This window comes from Leguminivora glycinivorella, chromosome Z (genome assembly GCF_023078275.1).
Source record: "Leguminivora glycinivorella isolate SPB_JAAS2020 chromosome Z, LegGlyc_1.1, whole genome shotgun sequence".
NCBI lineage: Eukaryota > Metazoa > Arthropoda > Insecta > Lepidoptera > Tortricidae > Leguminivora > Leguminivora glycinivorella.
The window spans coordinates 45,742,621-45,765,703 of record NC_062998.1 but is presented as its reverse complement, the minus strand read 5'-3'; the positions used below and the strand labels follow the sequence as shown (position 1 = coordinate 45,765,703).

The following is a 23,083-nucleotide window of genomic DNA, read 5'->3' as shown; positions in this document are numbered from 1 at the left end:
TCGAAAGGTACAACCACCATCATGCATAGCTAATTTTCAGATGCCCATGTGCGAACAGAGTAAGTTTTTAGGGTTCCTGATAGACAACACTCTGAATTGGAAGTGCCATATTGACAATCTTTGTGATCGATTGGGATGGTGCGTCGTTTGCGTTGAGAAAGCTGAAGCCTCTTATCTCCGCAGAAGCCTTAAATCAGGTGTACTTTGCGCATTTCCACTCTATCATGGCATACGGATCACTGCTCTGGGGAAACTCATCAGATACAATAAGAGTCCTTATAATGCAGAAACGCCCAATACGTATACTTGCTGGTGTAAGAGACAGGCACCCTTGCAGAGAGCTCTTTATTTCTCAACGTATAATGACGCACTACTCACAATATATGTTTGATATACTGTTATTTGTTAGGCAAAATATATCTCAATTTGCTCGCGTTGCCTGTCCGGGAAACAGCTTCGAGCTACAGGCCGTTTGAAAACAGTCCCCCGTCGCATGGCACTTTCAATAAAGAACCCGCGTGTCATCGGCCCTACTTACTACGAACACTTACCGATCTTAGGAATGAGCCATGTGACGAAGCATTTTAAGCGCAAATTGAGAAACCTTTTGTCAGATAGCCCTCTGTACTCTGTAAATGAGTACATGGAATTGAATTTGTGATAGCATGCATTTGATTTCGGATTTTATTTCATTTGTTAATTTTATTGTGCTTTGTGTATTTCTCTTTGTAAATGACGATCCTTATTGGGAGAAACTATTCATTTTATTATTAATTTTTGACGATCATGATGAGAAGATAAACATAACTTTGGCATGTAACAAATTTATAGTGTAATTTTTATCATGAAATAAAGAAATCTAAATCTATATGTATTTGCTTCCTAAGCAGACCTCAGGTGCCGTGGCCGAATGGCATTTCTGCGACGCGAAACGATAACGAAACGCCGCGAAAGGTAGTCTGGCTCTGTCGCGCCAATACGCACGCTACGAGTTTCCTCTTCACACGTGTAATTGTATGACGTTATCAGTACATAATTATGGACATTTGAAGTTTCGTCATGACAAGAAATGTAGGTACTACTTAGCGCAGTTGTGCGGGAAAAATACTCCATATGTACTGAAAAAGAAGATACTCGCTCGCGCTATGTAATCAGCCTGTACAAGCGAGAAGTACGTACAGCATTAGAAAGCTTGTGGGTACTGCCAATATTATTTATATTAGCGCAAGGTGGTATTATCACTACATAGTTGTTAGTAGTAGTACTATGTAGTTAATATCAATGTCAAATTCGTAGTAGCTACTAGGGGCAATAGAAAATTCAATAAAATATCTACGATGCTAAATGAGATAACTTCGAACATACTTTTTGTCGGTAGCCTAAACAACATTAAGCATTTGCCAAGTCTGAATAATAAACTTAATTTACACAAAAAAACACGACTGGAAAACCCAGGTATTTTCTCAATGAACAAACACGCAGGCAAAGAAAAAAGGATCCGCAATATCATTCACTGTATAAAATGTGCTGTGACATCAAAATGCGTCAGCGGGTAATTATATGTCTTCCGGGGCTGTTAACATGCAGAACTAATCGCTGGTGCATTGTAGAATTTTTAAAAGAAGAGCCGTGGAAAACGAGAGTGGAAGGGTGGAGGGAAGGGGATGAAAGGTGTTCTCACCGTGAGAATTATGACCCGTACAGTATGTTTGGACCTGGTTAGTTCGTTAAAAACGAATGGGCATCACAATGAATTATATAGGTTTGTGTGATGAGGCGATCTTATTCCAGATCTACTATACAGGGAAATAACCCTACCCACGGTACGATTACTATTAAGAAGTGACGCGATTGATTCCATAAAATAAAGGTAAATTTAGTATATTATAAATTTTCTATTATATTTAATGTATAATATATATATATTCTATTTGTTAGGCAGGCAGTACACGCGTATAACACGATTTTTTATTATTTAAAATTAATCATAATTGTCATTGTCATCGAGCAGAAGGAAAATTCAATATTTTCATGTTTTAAACCAGTCGTGAGTAGCATCTTGGGATTATCGCATTATTAGCCGAGAAGGATATATTGAAGATATCATCTAGCTGCACATAATTGCTGCACAGATTGCTTGTCTGATAATAGCGACGTTCGTATGTGTGGATCTTTTTTGCCTTACATCTTGTAGCGTTAAAGATGAATAATAAATACATCATAATAATGTACACAATAATATCAATTTGTCCTCGTATGTTGGTCTTTGGTCACATGTTAATATTATACATATATTGCGCTTATTTACCACTTGACATCAGAATAGTATGTTATACAATCGTGGTATAATACAGAGCTTTTCAGTCGAGTACCATGTTTAGGCCATGAAGCTTGCTGAGTGGCCAATAGTACGGTACGAGAGTGAAAAGCTTAATTATATCACTATTGTATACAATACTTTTTCTATGAGTCATCATCTTCATCATCAATGGACGAAAAATATCATCATTCAAGTTAAAATTAATGTTAATGGCGTCGTTCACCGTTGTATCAACATCGAATTACTTGGCAACCAATTGTTTGTAATAACCAGAGTTGTGCCATTCCCGAGAACGTTCTTCCGTTTGTATGGGAAATTTTCTCTCAAGAGAATATTCTCCATAGTAAAATGAGAACGTTCTCGAGAACGGCACAACTCTAGTAATAACCGTCTGTGATTGGTCGATAACGCAATAGATAAAAAAAAATGTGTTTCAGATGCAGAAAAATTTGCCAGGTATCGCAAATTAGTATAGAACTTGTATGAAGTTCTATTTTTGTTTTTTTTTTCAGTTAACTAAAGTGAAGTGTAATGAAATATTATAGTTGACTAAGTGTCAAAGACTATCCAACACTGAAAAGTCAGCACTTATAGTTTAGTCTGTGGTGTCCTAATTGACAGATTAAAGTCGACGAGTAGAAAAAAAGGATTACACGAATAGTGCTGCCCTCATTTTATGGGCTAACCTATAAAGTAGAAATAGGAGTGACCTAGAAATCGAAGCTAATACTGAAATATCTAAAGTTATTAAATGGCTAGAGAATAATAAACTCAAACTAAACGCAGACAAAACTAATATAATACATTTTCAAAACTATAATTCTCCGAACGTAGATCTTAATATTAATTTAAATTTAAATACAATAAATACAGTTGACTCCGCCTGTTTCTTTGGTTTGACAATAGATAAACATCTTAATTGGAAACTACACATTGTTAATATATGTAATAGATTGGACAGATTTGTATTTGCACTACGAAGGCTTAGAATTATATCATCTAAAGAGGCTGCACTCTCCGCATATCATGGATATGTATCGTCGATTTTACGATACGGACTAATCATTTGGGGCAACTCAGTAGATATTCAGAGAGCATTCATTACGTAAAAAAATGTATTAGAGCTGTATCAGGCGCTCAATATTTAGCCCACTGTAGACAAATATTTAAAGAGCTAAAAATTCTTCCCCTGCCCTGCTTATATATATATATATATATGAAGTTGTCACATTTGTGAGGAAACATCCAGATTTGTTTCCACTACATGATGTTATTCATAATAAGACTACTGGGAGGTATCCACATAAACTATACGTTCCTAGACATAGCATATATATTATGGCAATCAAATTTTATAACAAGATTCCTAAAGACATTGCATCAATAACAGACTTAAATAACTTCCAGAGGAAAATGTTTGGTTGGTTACTAGACATGTGTTTTTATTCAGTTAACGAGTTCCTTAGTTATTAATAAATTATAATATTTCTACGCCGATGTAGGCAGAATATGTCGCACCTATTGTAACTTGACCATCTCTGTATGTACCAAATTCTAAGAAATAAAGATTTCTATTCTATTCTCTTCTATTCAATCCTATGGAGTAAAATTAGTTCCGACGGCCGTCGGTATATTTGACAATTCCATAAGTAATTACATGTACTTGTGTCAATAAGCGCCAGTGCTTCGTGCACATTGCAGTGTCAAAAAATATCGTAATAATGATGGTGCTGGCTCACGACGTTCCGAAGGGTCCTCTGCATTAACTACCATGTACCTAATATTAATTATATTGAGTAAGTACATTCCGATTCCGCGAAGAGGTAAATGGCGTTTAAACAGGGCTATTACGCGATATCAGGCTGTAGCCATCTACACCGGGGGTACTAATTCATTAGTCCGCGGTATCCGGCACTAGATGTGACAAGAATGAGCGAGATAAGCGTCTTCCTCTGTTCTTCCGTCGAAGGCCCCGTGATACAAGTGACACGATGTAATAAAATAAAAGTATTTGGTGGAGCGGAGCCGTTTATTAGAAGACTGTGCCTGTGTAAATTGAGAAGTGGCGACATCTTACTGCAGGCATGTGATCTCACATAAATTGATATGAAAGGGACCACACAATGATCTTGCCACGTTTAATTTCAATTCTTTTTTACCAGGCAGTAATTTAATTTGATTATGAAAATGCTAAGTACATAAATAATATTCAATATTTTTTTCCGTTGGATATTGAACCAACAAAAAGAAAATTCGAACTAATAACACTACACATTTTGGTAATCACCATCATTCATCACCATCACTACCAGTAGGTGACTTTATTAAACCACCCGGTGTTATTCATATGGAAATTTACACTCAGTTGTTACCACAAATTGGATGAAAAACAAAACATGCGGTTAAATTATGACTAATGTCTAGTGGTCTTACCTTGTCTGTGCCAATTTTCCTAACCAAGTGGGCTAAACATTTAAAGTCTATCTAGTCGTATAAACTGTTTTAAATTTTCCCCGGACAAAACTTACTTATTGTTTTCATTGCATTAATAAAGGACACATTTTACTTTATTGGTATAAACAAACATTTATTTTTCTGTATGTAATGATTTTACATAAGCAGACGTCATAAACGTACGAGCATAGGTGTACTTTGTATTTTTGTACTTAATACCTACTAACCTATTTGTATATGTTTATAAACTTTGTTACTCTATATTTTTTCAATTGCACATGCATAGTTACAACCTGTACATTATATATTCTGTGCCTGTACCTGAAAAATGCCAGAGGCTAAGAAATTGTAACAATATAGGTAATGTTCTCAACAGATGCGACGCGACACGCGACGCGACGTAAACAACTTGCAAAACGTCCACCAAACCCAGACGAGGCAAACTACGTATTATTTAAATCCAATTAATAACAAGTTTGGGAGCATTGCATAATAAGAAAGCATTATTAAGTCTACATCCGCGCGAATCTTCACGGCCAAACCTGTTGGTACCAAACACTATTTCCTCACCGTACAGAGACCGCTCATTATAAAATTCAACCGCTGTGCCAACGTAACAGAGATTAAATTGCAAAGAAGATGAACAGCCTTCGATTGCCTTTGAAATTCAGTATCAGACCTTTTAATGACCACGAAATCAGTTCCTAGAATTAATGTTGTTTATAGTTTTAAGCAAATATTAATAAATCTTCTTGGTCAAGGATCTGCACATACGTAATAAAGATTTACGATAAAGAACGCATTGAAACCTAATTATCTATTCGTCGTCATTAGGATAGGATGTCGTTAAAATAAAAGGAAGAATGTAGGTATTATGAAAATGTTACTAATGCGACCCTGTTTATGTAACAAGGCCTACCGTGCAATAGTAAATTACGATACAAGTGTGTAAAAGAGGACATTCGAAACGACTGGTGTATCGTACATAAATGTAATGGCTCTTTGAAGTTTCGACCTGACAAGAAATGTGCTACTTTGCGAATTCTTGCGAAAAAAAACACCATATGTACTGAAAAAAACTCTACCTCCATGCTCTATAACATACATAAAACGGTCATCTAAACTGGATCTAGATAATAAATAATCTAAACTCAAATAGTCTTATTTCAGCTGAGATCAAAAGACACGTAGGCACCTTTTCTCTGTCTACATTGGCTGTCAACTGGATTATAAGGTTTAAATTACAACTTCGGGTTTGTAAAAAAAGTAGGTAGGTACACAGGGTAAGACGTACGCGTAACTATTACTGCACACACATCTGTAATTTTACTTACTAAGTTTTTATAAGTCTTAATATTTCTATATCGTGCTGTGTTGGTAAATAAATATCTTTTTTTTTTTTGCGGCTATTTATGTTCACCAGTTAAAACGAATTTTTTTTTCCGACAGTTTTGACACCTATACAATATTTTTTGTTAACCCTTAAATTCATGTTTTTTTTTTTTCTTTTAACGAGATAAAAATATTTAAGATTGATTTTTATACTAAATCAGTGTTAGAAGTTATTAAGTAATTGGTAAATTTATAAAAAAAATTACTACTATTAAAAAGGAACACTATTTGTGAAACCTTTAGATAAAATGTTTAAACATAAACTAATTACTAACTCCGAAAAAATCAGCCTACATCACATACTAGAAATCGCCATCGTCCTGTTTTTTCACACTTTTCCGCCATTTCATCTTAATCCTTAAATAATAAATAGTAAATCATTATATTATTTAATTTATTTAATTTTATATTAAATAATAATAAATAATGAATACCAATAACCACCGGCAGCTTGGGCCCTGCCCCGCTGCTGGCGGCACCCTAGGTTAGGTTTTTTATAATGTGTTTATATATTTTGTATTGTTATGTATGTGGTTTTGTATTTTACTTTTATAATCATATTATAAAAAGCCTAGCCTAAGAATTAAAAGGAATAAAGAACATTATAAATAATGAATAATAAATAAGCAATAAATGTGATTTTGGATAGCTACTTATCGAGCCACGGGCCATCAAATATATGATGCATAAATACATCACCATGCATTTAAGGGTTAATATTTGTTCATGTGCCGTCGAAAAGTTAAGTCAACAAGAAAAATTTCCACATCGAACCTGCAACTTCTTGTAGGTTCCTAAAACTTATATGGATCGAAAATGTCCTATGACATAGGTACTCTGGAAATTTCTAAGAATGTTTCTATTTTTAAGTTTTCACAATGTGTGCCTAAATGCATGCAATGCAACATGCACAGTTATACGCCTACACGCTAAACTTTATTAGGTAGGTACTTAATAAAATAGTACCAGCGCAATACCTAAACAATCAGAAAACCCATGTGTGCAGTTTGCAGTAATCTACATATGTAACCTTATTACCCAGTACAATGGGAAATAATATAACAAAACAAATACATTGACAAAGGTTACGTGGTACCGCACAAGTTACGGGCGTGTCCAATTTTATATAGGTGGCCATTATCGGAGCCACGTAAAACGGAAAACAAATATATTTTCAACAGGGCAACAACACATGATACGCGACTTATCTCGCCCGCGGGGTAGACTGCCCATCCTTTTCTAACTTTGTTAATTTGAGTGGGTCGGGTAGTCCATCTCGCGCCTATAAGTAAGTGCTTGTGAATGTGTAAGTAGTGTAGCTTGTAGCCCCGGACATGTCTTTTGCTGGCATTCACATAAAATTATATTACCTGCTTATATTAGTTAATGACTCCACATTTTCAATTTTGTGAAGCATCTATATAAAAAGCAATGTACTTATTATACCTATACTGACTTTTTATTTTAAATATAGTAAATAATAAATCGGCGGTAATGTAACATTTTACAGGGCAGTATTTTCTCGCAGGTGCTTCTTACTTTTCAGTGATACACCAAGTGCCAGAGGTTTCTAATTTCATGATATTGAGTCGGATTCATATCCAATTTGTTCATTTATTTCCCTAAACTATTTTACGAAGTTTCAAGGTCCTTGACTGAAATAAAACTTTCGCCCCCTTTTTAAAGCCCGAAGAGAAATACTTAACACTCAAAAAGCCTGAAACTACTATTCTTGTTGGTACCTATTACGTCAAACTATATTTTCACTGAGTATAAAATAATTAAATATAAAAAAATCCTTAACGAATTCAAACCCATTGGCAAAATGTAGTGTGCAAGATCAGCAAGATGTAGGTATTGTCCTATAAAGTTACTAATAAATCAGATGCGACAATAAATATTTCTGAAACTTTGCAAGGATTTTTTAACTAAACCCGCTGAACTGTCACGTACTTCAGACAAAAATAGGTGTTTACATATCTGTGGCTAACTGGCTACGTTATAACTTATAGGTATCGCTTAGCTTCGCTCACGCCTTCAATATGCGACTCGTGTTGTCGCCATGTGTATTTATTACTTAACCAATTTACACGTTATATGTTGTCGTTGTCGCTTTCCTTTTTAGATGTTTTGGGACGTCGGCCCCAGTAACCTATTTACTTATTCTAACGGTATCTTTATTTACCAAGTTAAAAACTTGTCTCACATGCAGTGATTCATAATTCAAGGTTTTAATGCTTAAGTTTCTATTTATTGTTTGAATAAGGCGTTCAGGATGAAATTGTAGTAGGTGAGGAACAGAAATACCCTGTCTGAGGGTTATGTAGAAAGATCACGTAAATGTAGGTCAAAAACATAAGTACTTACACAATTATATCCTATAGGTAACATATACATTTAGTAAAATACACTGTAGGGTCACACAGGGTACACCGTAAGCTCTTACCACTAGGCTGATCTTTCCGGTAGGTACCTAATACCTATACCTAAGACACCTAAGTGTACTTAATACCAAAATTTGATGTAATTATGTTATTGAAAGAAAGTGGGTAACACAACCATTAAGCATCTATAATATCTACATAACCCTTATTTTATTCCAATCTACGAGTAATAACGTCTATGACGCTAAAATTATTCACTTTTGTGGTATTTATAAATGAATAATTCATGGTTGATTAAGCAACGCCGAATAGCGCCACGAGATTATACCTACACTATAATTTTTACATTTACAGTTCAGGCAGCACTCGGTCATAAATGCCTGCGGTCGCTGCGATCAACCAAACGAGGAAAACTATAGAAAATATAGCTTTTTAACCGGTACGGTAAAGGGGAAAATAATTATTTACCATTAATGATTAGGCCCACTTGCACCAATCACTTAACTCAGGGTTAGTGGGCTGTCATCTGTCAAATTCCATATAAAACGATGGGTTAACCCTCGGGTTAACCCTCCATTTACGTTGGTGCAACTGGTGCAAGGTTATAGATTTGTTGCTAATGGTGGATGTTACTAGGATTCTGATATTTTGTTTGAAATGTATCTTCAATTAGAGATAGTTTACCGCTTAAGTATAACTATAGTTAATCGTAGTTTAGAATTATTCTGCGTATAACCATAAGTAATTCAAGATTGTACATGATCAATCATGGTCTTCGTAACGTAAAGTGCCCAAATGTGACGTTTCGAATAGCACTTCAATATTCGTTTCCACGTGCATTGCCGATGCGATTCCGTCAACACATGAAGCTTATGTGCGTATCGCGTCTCTTTTAGGAAGGCGGGAACCAACTCCACCGAATGAAAGAACCTACCCCGAGGAACACAAGTACAAAATATTCCTACCTTGCCACAGGTCCAATTCGTGATGGTCCCCGCATTGGTCGCTACGAGGACGTTCAAATAACACGTTTATAATGTGTTACAACCTATTGTTCGTCCTGTCGCGGCAGTCGCATCAATTGTCTATCGCCATAATAGTGTTGTGATTGTAACAGCCGCGCGATATTGGATGACCGGTCAGTAATCGACTGAGGCCATAATCGCATGCCACCTAGGAGAAGCCTGAATTTGCTTGCTTGTCCCTCATTCACTGAACTGTCCTGTCTATCTTGATTTAAAGTAGTAATTTAACCTACTACCCATACAGGTTTTGGTTCACGGCATTATTGATGTGAATGTGGACATGGGTCATATTGGAATAGTACTTTACAATTTGGCTGAAATTGTGGAAGTCTTATTAAAATGATCAAGACTTCTAAGTACTAAATTTATTTCAACCGCCGTTTATTCAGCTAAATCGTAAAATAGTCCTAAAGACATCCCCTCGCGCAGCAAAATGCCAAGGCCCTGAGGAGTAATTTTAATTGGCCATAATGCACAAGTAAATCGAAAGCTTAGGATTAATACGTATGAGATCGTTCTGTGCCCGTTGTACACTGGTTTGTTCATGTACTGGACTCCACCGCACTTGCACAAGCGATAAGAACACAAACTGAACGCAACACATCCAATAAGATATAAATACACTGGAAAGTGTGAAGGTATTACTAAGTTCATCCTCTTGCAAACTTGTTTAAGAAATATATACCGTTCGTGGCGTCCTTATTCTGATTCGCGGTAACTGCGGTTTCATAAATGTACCACAGACATTTTATTAGCTCCCTGTCCCTATAGCTGTTAGGTTTAATCGACCTGCTTAGGATAACTGTCCTTATTGAGTATGAAAGTTAATGGTTATTGTAAACTTGTTTATACATACGTAGGTACTGTAATTTAATTCGTCACATAATTACTTACATATTTGAATTTCGTGAAAAGTCAATTCGTTTCAGGGTTCCGTAGTCAACTAGGAACCCTTATAGTTTCGCCATGTCTGTCCGTCCGTCCGCGGATAATCTCAGTGACCGTTAGCACTAGAAAGCTGAAATGTAGTACCAATATGTATATCAGTCACACCGACAAAGTGGTAAAGTAAAAAGTGGAAAAAAATGTTTTGTTAGGGTACCCCCCCTACATGTGAAGTGGGGACAGGTTTTTTTGCATTCCAACCCCAACGTGTGATATATTGTTGGATAGGTATTTAAAAAAAAATAGAGGTTTACTCAAAACGTTAGTTGATAAAATATTTTCGGAAATAATCGCCCCCCTCTAACTTTTGAACCATATGTTTAAAAATATGAAAAAAATCACAAAAGTAGAACTTTATAAAGACTTTCTAAGAAACTTGTTTTGAACTTGATAGGTTGAGTAGTTTTTGAGAAAAATACGGGAAACTACGGAACCCTACACTGAGCGTGGCCCCACACGCTCTTGGCTGGTTTTTTGTATATAACACACACACACACCCATAGTACCTATAATTATAATCAAACTAAATCCGACATTCTTTCTAACTTTAAGTTCAATGTTTTTTATGATACAGGCAGCAAACCAGCAAACGAGCAGACGAGCCGCCTGATGGGAAGCAGTCATCGCCGCCCATGAACATAAGCAACATCAGGGGAGCCACTTATGCATTGCCGACCTTTGAGAACCCTAAATACCTGTTTCTTAACCCGTTCTTATACCCGTGTCAATATCTACTTGCAATGGAAATGCTACGCACCCGTAAAAGTCCTACGCGCCTGCAAAGTGTGTTTCTTAATTTTATTAGTCTTCGCGTAACTTTACCTAAATTATAACCCAATATCTCACTTAACACCTGCTCAGTGCAATTATTTGTCTACCTTATGCCACAATTCATTCCGTTTTCACGAGTAATTATGACACCTTCGTTTTCCGTGTACCAAAGACAATATAAATTCATAAAAAACAAGTCAAAGAAACAACGTCCGATGTAGGTACGTTTTTCACCCATTAAGAATAAATTAACCATTATCTAAAATTTTAACATAATATCAAATTGTCAAAACCGGAGCAAGGTTCTAAATGTTTTGACGAGATGGGATACAGTAATTTGACAACAAAATTTTTGACCAAAATCCTCTACGTATGTCCATTCTCTTTGCGTGTACATAAATAGTTACAGTGAGCCGAGACCGGTAATCGTCTTTGTTATGGTTTACTGTTGTGTTGTAATAGCGGCGATAACGCCCTTCGATAGTTTCATTAGTTATGGACAATTCGGAATTCTCTGTTTACTGTTTTGTGATTTTTATCCAAAGGTTGTTTAGGTGTTAGAAGGGAATTTGCGTTAGAGGGATGTTATAGAAAACACTCAATAAATATTTCACACATTAAATTGTTACTCTTCTGTAGTCATACACTTGTAAATTTTGCATAAATAAACAATTAATATTGACTGTTTAATCCACATCACGAAAATCAATCCTCGTAGACTTTGCAGCGGCCACGTACCTCGGAAACACACTCATAGTTCACATATTCGTATATCACAAAACCAATTACCAAAATGGGCTGTCAGGATAATACAATTGAAAATGGACGAGGACGCTAGTAACAACCGTCTCGCTGTCCAAATCACATTGGCCACGCGCATGAGCCACATACATAAACACTTGGTGGTACTCTTTCAAGAACATCGCAACTCACTCACGTTCAAATAATGCCTTAAGACATTTTCCACCCGATAATACTTCCTCGACTCCTTCAGTAACAGCGGAATACTATATCGATTGCAGAGTGACTTAAGTTCTTTTAAAAGCGGCGCATCCAACTGATCTCCTTTAGTTTGTAGGAGGGAAAATAGTGAATTTCTAAAATGGCACTTTCGATTGCGAGATGCGTGTATCGAATTTTGTTGCAGTTGGATTTGAAATTTAAATATATGTATTTAAATTAAATATTTAATCAAATATTGGCAAAAACTTGTAAGTATCTTTGCATTGCCTACTACTGAGTCAGGTTCACGACTTTCGATATCCACAGCCGCATTCCATTGGCAAGAAAAGGACATAGGTATTAATATTTGCCGCATTATGCATTTGCGTGCAGGGCGCTCCCACTATCAACACTGTATCCAAGTCAACTCCTAGTTAGGATGGTATTGAAACTAAATATGCAAATTCAATGCGCTAATTACCTGCATTACTCGTAGTAACTCAGATAATACCTAAATATATAAATGCAGGAGATTTCATCTGTATATAGGTATAGAATCATTATTTATTATATATAGTATGTTTTATTGCTAAGTATTAGAGACTCGTTGAAAACGATACGATTATGATCATTGATCATACAAGCCTTCAGTGAAAATTTGCGGAAAAGTCTATAATTATAATGCTTAACATAACTGAACTCTAACATTCTTAAGCCACGGATAAACAATAAGATAAAGAACGTCAAAAAACAATTGCAAATGAAGAAGACAATCGAGTAATTTTTTTATCTATAATTATTACTATGGTATCGTAACGGCAAGGACTTTAATTAAAAGCCATTCCTAACCTAATTTACTCGTTTTTTTTTTTAATTAAGTAAGTCCTAGGTTTGTTCATAAATATTTACGATAAAAATAGATCATCTAAGGTCTAAATCGGTATAAACTGTAACTTTGTCAATGTTAATTTGGGAATAAATATTTTTTTTTACCCTGCATGCAACCGTTGGTACATACGAAAATGGAATTACTCACATTTATTTTTTACCTCTCTCAAAAAGCATTTCGGCATGATATTGAGAACCACTTATTGGAAGATCCATGAGAAATATTAATTACTGTAGTGATGTATACGCAAGGCTGTTTACTAATTCCGCACGCGTCGCCGGCAACCTCGCCGCAAGGCTCTTTCGGAAGATTACCGCATGCCGAATAAAAAAATCACCTGCTATGGATTAGATAATACTTATCCTTTCATAATATCGGTATTCATTTATTTGAAAGATTCATAGTCGCAAAACTTAGTTTTTTTTTTGTAAAAGGATAGATTTTTTTTGTGAAACATGACAACACAAATCAACCATATTTCAACACAATAGATGGTTCCCTGCTAATACTTACAAGAGAAACAATCAAAAACTAGATGATACACACTCGATCATGTACTGCGAGGCCATCGCGGCATGCCGTGTTGCTCGAGTCAAGTTTCCGGACGCTGACCGTGCAAATAGGACCGTCTGAGGTGTCCCTGCAACCCTGCATGGCAAGTACGGATCGAGCGTCGTATCAGCTCGTTTAAGACTCTCATTGCAAAGCTGATCTGCTTCAGGGGGGGTAACAATCGATTTTGAACGTGCCCGAATTCTCGCCGTTTCAGTTCCTGAGTCCGGTCATTGGCTTCAGGCACTTCCGTCGCGACAAATTGGAACTGTTTTGGACCCAAGTATCTTGAGAATAGCTATATGCTTAAGACTCGGGTCCATGTGTCCCTCACAAGTGCGCCTGCGGCAAAAATATCGATAAGCTGGGCCGACATGGACTTTCATGCACCAAAAGCGCCGGTCGCCTGTTTCGCCACGGCACCATTAATGATTTGGTTCGTCGCTCGCTTGCCACCGCCACTGTGCCTGCAGTTCTTGAACCCACAGGCATGGTGAGAGATGATGGCAAGCGTCCCGACGGGGCCACTTTGGTGCCGTGGAAGCTAGGCAGGGCCCTGGTATCGGACGCGACATGCGTAGATACCTTCGCGCAGTCCCATATCCAGGCGACCCGTACTCAGGCCGGTGGTGCAGCTGACCAGGCCCAGGTTCTCAAGCGCCGCAAATACTCGTCCTTAATGAAGGACTACGAGTTTGCGGCGCTTGCTATGGAGACACTGGGTCCTTGGTCGGCTGACATGAAAGCCTTTGTGGGATCTCTGTCGGCGCGGCTCATTGACTCCACGGGAGACCCCAGAGCTGGCCCATATTTCTCTCAACGTATCGCCCTGGCGATACAGAGAGGAAATGCCGCCAGCATAATGGGCACCATGCGGAACTTTTAGATGGAATTTTCTTTTTATAATGGGGTTTATTTTTAAGTAGTTATATTTAGTTGTAATTTAGTTTTGTTTAGTTGTTTCTAAGTATTTTTTAAGTTTTATATTGTTATATTCTTTCACCAATGTATACAATAAAATTGTGTTTACCAAAAAAAAAATCAAAAACTGAACAAATTCTAATGGGCTAGCACCGGCTGCTAACACGGGAGTTTGCTACCTATTTACGCAGAGATTTTGGGTAACTGTTTAACTAAGCTTCGCGGCACGATTTTTTGTCAAGTTTTCCGTTCAAAAGTATAAACACCAACAATAAACATAGCTACATCGTTTCTAAAATAACATTCTGAATATTAGGTACAATTATTTCAATAAAGCAGCAACTTCTACGCGTGAGGCATTGCAATGTGACGATTTCTAACCAAAATGAATCATGGCGATGGTTTATAAACATTTGACTAATGAAACACTATGGATTGGACTAGACCGAGTACAACTTAATGATTTTAAAACATAGTCCGACAATGTTACACAAGTGCCTACTGCTCGTTTGACTTAAGTTTGTTTAATTAAACAAATCCAATGGGGAATCCAGGAGACTTGACCAAGCGAAACACTTGACAATCAAATTACGAGTAATTATTTTATCAGCAATCCGATATCACCTAACGATTCTAATTTACTTACTGGATATTTTTTTTAATGAAAATTAAAATGGTCGGATTCAAACTATTTGTCAGACTCTGCAAAAATAAAATTTTAATTCATAATTGAGATGTTCTAAACTGCAGCATTTATTTTCTTGTATGCCTTATGGCGAAATATAGTGATACGTAGTATTTATTGTACTTTAAGACCAACTTGTACCTATGTTTAGGTAACAATTAAACTATAAAAATATTTTTGGTGGCAGAGCCGGCAGAGGTTTTCGTTTGGTCTTTCTAATAGGCCAAATAGTAGTACTTAGTATTTATAATAAGGTTATTCAAAGTTTTGCACAAGTTCAACAAAAGGAAATGGGGACTGTTGGGAGGTTTTTTATGCATGGGTACTGCAGATGAATTTTTTCGAAGTACTAAAAAGCTTCATTTCAGAATCGATGTCAATTGAAAGATGCATGGAATAAAAGAAAAACTGAAATATTTAATGGATTAACATTTACTTTACATTGATCCTAAGGAATTTACCGGTCGAATGTACCTATTGTACCTGTAAATTCCTGTATTTGATATTGTCATTTCATACCTACAAACGTAAAAAATAACAGAACTACCTCATTTGATGTAGGGCACAATGTAGGTACGAATTTTGACAATGACAGATGGGTATCAATATTGGCGACGTTCGTTGTGTCCAATGTTAATGTTAGTGGCGGCCAATGAACTACTGTGACACTATAAAAAGGAACATGGATTAGCCCACAAATTGAGGGTCGTGCACGTAGCGAATATGATTTATATGGCATTGACATAGAGCTCTCTGATCAGAAGCATTGTGCGCAATTGTTTCAATCGAGATTCAAGTCAAGATTCTGTTCATACATTTTCATAGAATAAAAAGGAATTAAAGGTGCTTCAGCGATTTGTTTTTATTATCAACGATTTTTATTGAATAGGATATTTATCTCTGCAATGTCACTGGTCTATTATTATTCCTATTAAAATTCATTCGTTTTGACCTAGTACTATTTATGTCAAAGTTAGTAATGGTGAAAAGATCTCATTGAATATAATGGAATAATTTTAATAATAGCAATTACCGACATTACATCTTATGTTTACTTCTGTTATTTACGTTTATTGCCATTATCGATGTTTTTTACGTTTAATGCAATTAACGTTAAATTTACTTTAAACCAGTATTAGTAAGTATATCTATTTTAAAACTAGCGAGTAGGTTACTTTGAGCCACACCGCCGGTAAATGTAAAGTTTGTGTACTTTATTGTGGTCTTTGGTGTGGTTACAAAGGTCAACAATTAGAATAGTACAACAGGACAGCAGATACAGATAATCTTGCGGATGCCCCTTTATTACAGAAACCAAATTTTGCCACCACGGTGACAATCTCATATAAGAATGTATAAAGCCAGTCTTCAATCTTTAAATATCTTATATCCCCTGTACTAAAAAAATATTTCAAAGTCGGTCCCACTAACGATGGAGATAACGAGGGACAAATGTTTAAAAAAAATACAAACGAATTAAGAACCCCCTTCCATGAGATTTAGGCGGCGGTTAAAAAATAAACGTTGTTACTTGAAAAAATAATAGTACCTACCCATAGAAAACGTTTTCATTAAACCTTAACAATTGGTCATCCTTAAATGGAAATCCAAAGAAAATGAACTGAATTCAGCTACAGTTAAATGTCGGTTAGCGCAAAAATACAGACTGCATCAGCACGCGAACCGAAGCGCTGCTCTTTAATGGAGACGAAATCATCTTGCCATTTTCAACCATATTTTCACAGCTACATAACTCTTATTTCATTTTGCCGAGATCGAAAGGACTATACCAACGTGGGAACGAGCAAGCCTTGAGTTGTATACATATACAATTTCCACTTAATTTGTAGTAGGCACCTATTTAAGCGAGTTTTTTTTGCTCTTACATTTAAACTAGTAACAATGGATCGATCTCAGGCAAAGTGTCGGCGGATTGTAGCGCCGATGCCGCGCTCGTCCCATTTATTACGAGTAATCTTTTCAATAAAAAAATTATGTACATTTAACGATACTATTAGCTTAGCACCTTTGCTTTGCACACAAGATCCTATACAGGCAATCAGGAAAGTACCTTTTTTGAAGCTGGCTGAACATAAACCATCCCTTAAACTATATTTTCAGTAAACAAGTTTGGCGTGAACTTCATACTGATGGATTTGTGAATGGTCATTATCGTAATATACAAAACCATATTGAGGATAACAAGGTCATATAGTTTAGCGTGTTACCTAAACCCCTGACTTGTCAACTATCTAAAGTAAAATTCATAATCCTACGGACTAAATTGACAAATGACTGACAGGTAAAATGATACCAGGAACAGCAAAATTAAAATAGGGAAGGGTATATGTCGATAACAATATATCGACAAGTTGTAAAGTACATACAACAGACAAGTTTAAATCAATAATAAGTATATGAGTTTCAAATAAGAGGTACACATTTTGGTTTGTTCTATGTATCTTCGAGGTAGTGGATGAATGCCATGCATTTTTACCCACTAGTTTTAAAACATAAAAAGGTTTCCGAGCCTGTAGGTAAAAAATAAAATGCCATGTCCGACGATAATAAATTATCTGTCACGCTATGGCAAGTATATCATAAATATCTATATAATTTTCGAATAATATTATTGCTGCTTCGAAATAAAAAAAATATCTCTAATTAGCGGTCTACAGACCTTTTGATCTGTCGAAATCACAGAAAAAGTTGGTATATTGATTAGCCGATCAAATTGCCAATTTCATTGTCCCGTCTGGGTGCACCTTAAATCTACGATGTAATAATAATTTTAATATCGATAAGAACGACACTGGCCAAACTGTGGCAACATTCCTTCACACTTACTTGTCAATTTGGTCCGTAGGTTTATGGATTTTACTTTAAGCGTGGTCTTTATTATAATATGAATACACTCGCGCCTGTCATCAAACACGCATTTATTGACATAATGACAGGCAAAACTATCATCGGATCGGAAAACTTAATTCGCGGGTCGCTACACCTGAAACGGGCGGACGTGGAATATTAGTCGGATTACTGAGCAAAGCATAAACAATATTGCCGGCCAGTATTGTTCGTTATGTGAGCCCGGCTTAGGTAACCTCGAGTAATGTGCGTGCGGTTCGATTTTGTTAGTAAATAATTCACTTTGTGTCCCACTTGATACTGTATCTAGTGAAGATGCATACATATTATGTACAAGTTCATTGTTCAGTGTAAAGATCTGAACATTCATACAGGTAGGTACTAGGTACGATGCATGACGCAAAATTGCGTCGCTCGATGTAGATGCATTACCAACTATTTGGTATGTATGTGATGTTCTCTTTTCTATTCTAATGTTCAATCCTAGAAATGAGTCGTCTGTTCTGGGCTAAATAGATGATACAGCTACCATCACCAGATATTATGTAGGTACCTAGGTAGTCATTGTCAAAGGACGGAGCCAAAATAACAATCTTACGTAAACATCTTCACCCGATAAAGAAAAAAATTAAAAATACCTCTATGTGACTATTGAATGATCGACATCATGGACATTTTTCTTTCACTGGGTTGCTCATGGTAGTCGTGTTAAACGGGTATACGGTACTTTACGAAATGAGCATACCCAAGGAGGTGAGAAATAGTTCGCCTTTAATGAACTCTTTATGTAGTCAAATTGACACCGTTAATTTGCGTATCTACGTATAGGTACGGCACGCGCCGCGCCGTCTGTTTACAATTGTACATATTATTCCATACATTTAGCACAGTTTCCGTTGCGACATGCATATAATTATGTATGTACATAGACATACTCACTTACTTATTTGTTTTACTGTGACGTTCTTTTTATCGCGAAAACCATTCAAGTTAAAACCAATATTTAGAAATCATAAATCGTACCCATTCAAGTAATGGCTGACGTATCAAGAATATCAAATATTACCTATTTCTTTTGATTTATTTGGGTGTGTTCCGATGTGTGCCGAAAAATAAAGCAGATACGAGTACAATTCATAATTCTCTTATTATAAGTTTTTATCCTACAATAAAGTAGGTAAAAAAGAAAAATATCACGCATAAAAACGCGTCGAAAACCTAATTTAAACATAATGAACACCAATGATAAATGGTTGGATAGGAAAGAATACGCAAAAGAGTCGGACGTGTGTATGCGGTGGCAGCCGGTGAGTAGTAAAGACATGTCGCGAGTAATTAACAGGATGAGCTGTAAGAAGTCTCCTGGCTCCGACCACATACGCATGCGCGATTTAAAAACTGTATCAGATAGAGTAAGTCCTATATTAGCTAAGTTAGTTAATATGTCAGTAACCCAATCTTGCTTCCCTGGTGGTCTTAAACAAGCAATAATTCGACCTATACATAAAAAAGGTGATTATAAATCCTATTCCAACTATCGGCCTATAGCGATACTTTCTAGCGTAGACAAGGTAATCGAGAAGTGTATTGTTAATCAATTGGGATCATATTTACAGAAAAACAGTATATTAAACAGGTGTCAACATGGTTTCCAAAAGGGCAAAAGTACAAATACGCTACTGTCATATTTTACAAATGAAATAAATGGTTATTTAGCAGATAAAAAAGTAGTCGTGGCTGTATTTTTCGATTTTCGGAAGGCATTTGATACCTTGGAAACTAATACACTTATCGATGCCATGAGGGAGTTCAGTGACTATCTCACCGCGCGCTCCTATCGCGTGAAGGTGGGATCGACGGTCGGCGACGAGCAGGCAGTGCGGTGTGGGGTGCCGCAGGGCTCGGGCTGCGGTCCCGTGTGCTACTTGCTGCACGTGAACAGCCTGTGCGGAGTGCTGCGGCACTGCTCGCCGCACATGTTCGCCGACGACCTGTGCGTGCTGCGCGCCGGCGCCGCCGACGACCTCGCCGGCGTCTGCCGCGCGGTGCAGCAGGACGTCGACGCCGTACTCAAGTGGTCGCACGATAATGGCATAGTATTAAATTCAGAAAAAACCAAATTGCTCATTTTACACTCACCTTACTTAACCCCTTCCTGTTCGTCAGACCCTACAATAGTTACGCATGACTTCTCTTGTTTGCAAATAATCTAGTTTCGTGCCGATGTAAGCCGATTGAGAGAGTTAAATGCATCACTTACCTCGGTATGAAAATAGATGAAAACTTTTCATGGTCTTCTCATATAGAGCATTTATGTAGTAAATTAAGAGTCCTACTCGCTAGATTTTATCACCTTAGCTATAGAATACCAGCAAGCACCCTAAAATGTATCTATATATCTTTAGTGGAATCAATCATAAGTTACTCTCTGGACTGCTATGGCCTGACTTTTAAAACAAATTTGGAAAAAGTTGAAAAATTGCAAATTAGATTTCTCAAATTATTAGTGAGCAGTAAAATTAAGAATAAATATAAAAATGATTATTATAAGTTATTTAAATTATGTAAAATTCTTCCCGCCACTCTTAAACACAAGTATCTATTATTAGTTAATCAGCATGGCAATCAAGAGAGTAACTTATCTGAAATGAGCCAACAACATAACACCAGATCTGTAGCTGCAGGTAAATATGCTGTCCCCAGAGTAAGCAATTACTATGGGGATAGGCTCATTAAAAAACGCTTACCTTATTTACTCAACTCTTTACCTGTGGCTATTAGAACGGAGAAAAACAAAAATAGATTTAAGAGGGCTTTGTTCAAACACTACCTAGACAAAATTTAGATGCCTCATTTATTTGTGAACTACCTAACCATCTTTGGCAATATACTTATGTAGATCTGTATTCATTACCATGACAACTAATTATAATTATGTACCTTTAGACTCACCCAGATCCCACAGTCAAACTGTGTAAACAGTTTTGGGGGACATTGTATTTACATTTAAGTTTCTATGTAAGATGTTTTATTAAATAAATAAAAAAAAACTGACCTATCTAGCGAGTTAAAGGCTACGTAAGTAAACGTCACTCACCGTTGTATCACTTAATCCTTGCTTGACAAAACTTTAGCCAAATTGTTTACGAGATAGATATAAACATTAATTGCATCTTTTTTTGATATCATTTATTTATTACACCAGAGAATAGTATAAAAATAGTAAAATAATACACTAATTCAAATAAATATGTGTCTTACTTATGTATATGTTTTTGTATGATTCGTAACTAAATACAATAAAAACAAGACGTCGGTCTAAATAGCTTTTAATATACATTACATACTACCTATACTATGAAAAACTTTATAAAACTTTTATTAGGTAAATATGTCTCATCTTTGGTTTTTTATACCCTCGACACAAAATAGCTTTGGCCTTGCAGTTTGATTTTATATATAAGTAATGATGTTAAACATTGCGCGCTAGCAGCGCCCATAACTCACAAAAGTTCTTCTATATTCGTCTTGTACGTCATCACGGTAATCGAACGTTTTCGTTTTTTTTATAAAATTACCACAAGAAAAAACCAACGGAAATTACAATGATTGGTTATTTTACATCTTTTTACGAATAGCGACTTACAGGCAAGGTCGACACGCAATTTGATAGTTGGTGAATGAAAGTTGTATTTACCTGATCATTCTGATCAATGATCATATGGTAGGTACTACACTGCATAAAACGATAGGTTTATACCTGGTATTTCCAGTAACATGACCAAATAATTAATACACAGATCTTCAAACAAAATCACTTTGGTACCTACAGCTATACTTTTAAAAATGATGAATTATTTAGATTAAATTTCTTTCCTACAAATGAAATATAAGCTGCACACGCTTTATCTAAACATAACCAAATTCGCAATACGTTGTGCCTCAGAGAAAACTTTAAATCTTTAAATGGTTATAAGAAAAAAAAAAGTAATAAGTTATTTTCAAAAGTCCAGTTAGAGGAGTATAGTCTGTAGCTTAATTTATTGATCCTGTTGCAGGAGATACCTGGGCGGTTCTCAGGGATGACGTTCGGTGCCTGATTTCGGTGCTGATTTTTATTTACTACTTTATTGATATGTCAGTCAATTTACTAAAATCTAGCCTAAATATAAAAAATATTGGTGGTGGAGGCCTCCATTAGAACCTTATAGTTTGTAAGAAATCTGACATTTTAAAATCACCCAAATTATGTATGGGCACTGTAATCAATTTGCCCCACCGAATTCAATTTTTATACATAATTCCACATTTCAACTTAATATATAACTTTTTATTCAATTTAATGATATTTTTCTTTTTAATTCGATGACAGGTCATGTAAAAAGGCTCATAATCGCGCAATTTTACTAAATTTAACATGGTAATATGCTAGTCATTATCGAGTAGAGAATGTTGTACCCATAGAGTGGCTTAATTTGCTTAGAAACATAGTTCTATGTTTTTACAAGGTATATCCTACTATTTAAGTATGAAATATTAGAAAATAATGGACATTTAATCAGTTTACAACGTGGCAATCGAAGTCGGTGGTCACTTTTTTTGATATCGGTGGTCAAAAAATCCACCGAAACCACGGAAATCAACTCCACTGATATCAAATTTTATAGCTTTTTTGGAGATAACTGCAATAGCATGCATGATACAGAGGAGATGTTATAATGACGTAATAACATACTTTCAAGGATTTGTTAGTACCTTACATAACGACAAATGGACCTAAACTGTGGGAGTAAATTGATCCACCGAATCTTAAAAAACATGGGACCAAACCCTGTGAACGACTGAGAAACCTTCAAAAAGTCCCCTTTATAAAACGGTACTGCATCTCCTCTACACTGAATGGTTAAAACATAGCTAAAACTAACTATATTTGTG

At 36.1% G+C, this 23,083-nt stretch overlaps 1 protein-coding gene across 3 annotated transcripts in view; it reads right to left on the bottom strand.

The window, feature by feature from the left end:
• Positions 1–23,083, bottom strand: part of LOC125240832 (UNC93-like protein) — a 134,467-nt gene that overhangs the window by 91,634 nt on the left and 19,750 nt on the right. The window lies entirely within an intron of this gene.